We start from the raw sequence: 1,954 nt of genomic DNA, 5'->3' as shown, positions 1-1,954 counted from the left end.
TGACCCCAGGGCCAGGTCTGGTGCCTGCCTCAGGAGGTGACTCATGAGGAGGATAAAGATTATTTCTCTCTTGTCCACACCACTGCATAGGAGACAAGTGGTAGGGCCAGCTCTCCTGTGTTATCCTATGGGGGAGGGGGTGCTTACCCATAACTCTCATGATGTGAGGGGGCTGCTCTCCTGAGTATGAGAGCTCGCTAGGGGCTGGGTCAGCTCTCCAGTTTTCAAGCCTCTAAGGCCAGCTCTCCCATAGTGCCCAGGGCAGGAGTGGGGCCAGTTCTGCACAGTCCTCAGGCATCGACGTGTCCCAGAGACATGCCTGCCTGATCTTTGGTGGTAATAGACCCAGAAGTGGCCTTCAGTGGCATCAGAGGCCAGGACCCCCTTATGATATGAGGGACATTACCAGCTACTCACATCAGGCTGTTCCTCAAGTCTCCAGTTCTGCCTCTCTTCATTGTGTGCACAGACCAGGAGTTCTCAGGCATGGTCTGCCCCCTCAGATCTGCATGGCACCAGGCTAGTGATCATCTCCGGTTAGCTCCCTTCCCAGGGCCCCATGGGACCAGTCTGGTGGTTGTCTTGGGCTCTGTTTTCTCAAGGCCTACTGGAGTGGCCCCATGTGAGGGTCATTTGTCCTGGTCTTACTCCCACCCAGGATGAGTGATACCAGATAGAGTTCTAGTCTCCAGCTTGGGGTTGTTGGGGAGCCTGTTCTGGCCTGCAGGTGTCAGAATGGTGATTGTCTCAGACTAGCTCCCTGTCTCAGCCCCCTGGACCAGGATTGATGTTGATGGTCATCACCCCCCACACCCCAGGATATTTAGGCTACTAATCAATTAGATGTTCATAGATCTGAATACTGAGTGTAGACATAACCTCTCTCCTCTCTGCCACCTACTGACACACATGTGACATGACAGCCTTACCTGCAATGTCTCTAGGAACAGCTGATTTACAGTTTTAAGAGGTAGGGGCAGAAGGTAGCAGGAGTATGGAGCACCTGGTCTCATTTTGTCAGGAGGCAGAGAACAGAGAGAAGGAAGACCACTCTCTAAAAATTCAAGTCCCGACCCCGGTGACTTGCTTTCTCCCATGAGGCTCTACTTTCTAAAGGTCTTTAATTTTCTAAAATAGGTAGGTTGCAAGAGTTCAAACTCTAGCTAGAGAAAGTACCCAAGGAGCTAAAGGGATCTGCAACCCTATAGTTGGAACAACATGATGAACTAACCAGTACCCCGGAGCTCTTGTCTCTAGCTGCATATGTATCGAAAGATGGCCTAGTTGGCCATCAATGGAAAGAGAGGCCCATTGGACTTGCAAACTTTATATGCCCCAATATAGGGGAATGCCAGGGCCAAAAGAATGGGAATGGGTGGGTAGGGAAGTGGGGGGCGCTATGGGGGACTTTTGGGATAGCATTGGAAATGTAATTGAGGAAAATATGTAATAAAAATATTAAAAATTAAAAAAAAAGAGTTCAAACTCATAAGTCTATCTGTACTTTTCCATTCGAACCACAAGACAATTTGGGCTTTTTTTTTTTTTTTTGAATTAAAGGGTTTTTTTTTNTTTTTTTTTTTNAAAANTNTTTTTTTTTTTTTTTTTTTTTTCCTTTAAAAACATGAATCGGTTTATTTAATACATAGATCAGGGTATAGTTTGTTGTATTAAAAACAACAGTTTCAACAAAAACTTAAAACACTGAAAGGACAATTTGGGCTTTTATGCAAAACAAAACAAAACAAAACAAAAAAACAAAACGTAAAGATAAGAACCTTTGGAGGACATTTATTTTACAGTTAAAGTACCACATAGAACCTACTGTTTAAACTCACTATAGTAATTTGCTATTTTGTGATGTGTTTTTTTTTAATATACCAAATTTAGTCAATCTCTAAGATTTATATTATGGTTATATTAAATTTGGTACTTGTATATGTCTCTCTTTACC

The 1,954-nt window shown here is 43.9% G+C and overlaps 1 non-coding gene across 1 annotated transcript; it reads right to left on the bottom strand.

Annotated features, from left to right (window-relative positions):
- Positions 1–819: 819 nt before the first annotated feature.
- LOC115029470 lies at positions 820–951 on the bottom strand. The gene has a single exon (XR_003835045.1). It is a non-coding gene; the product is annotated as a small nucleolar RNA SNORA17 (small nucleolar RNA).
- Between the last annotated feature and the right edge of the window lie 1,003 nt (positions 952–1,954).

Source organism: Mus caroli, chromosome 15 (genome assembly GCF_900094665.2).
Source record: "Mus caroli chromosome 15, CAROLI_EIJ_v1.1, whole genome shotgun sequence".
Taxonomy (NCBI): Eukaryota; Metazoa; Chordata; class Mammalia; order Rodentia; family Muridae; genus Mus; species Mus caroli.
The sequence above is the reverse complement of the archived record's forward strand: the minus strand, read 5'-3'. Positions and strand labels throughout refer to the sequence as shown.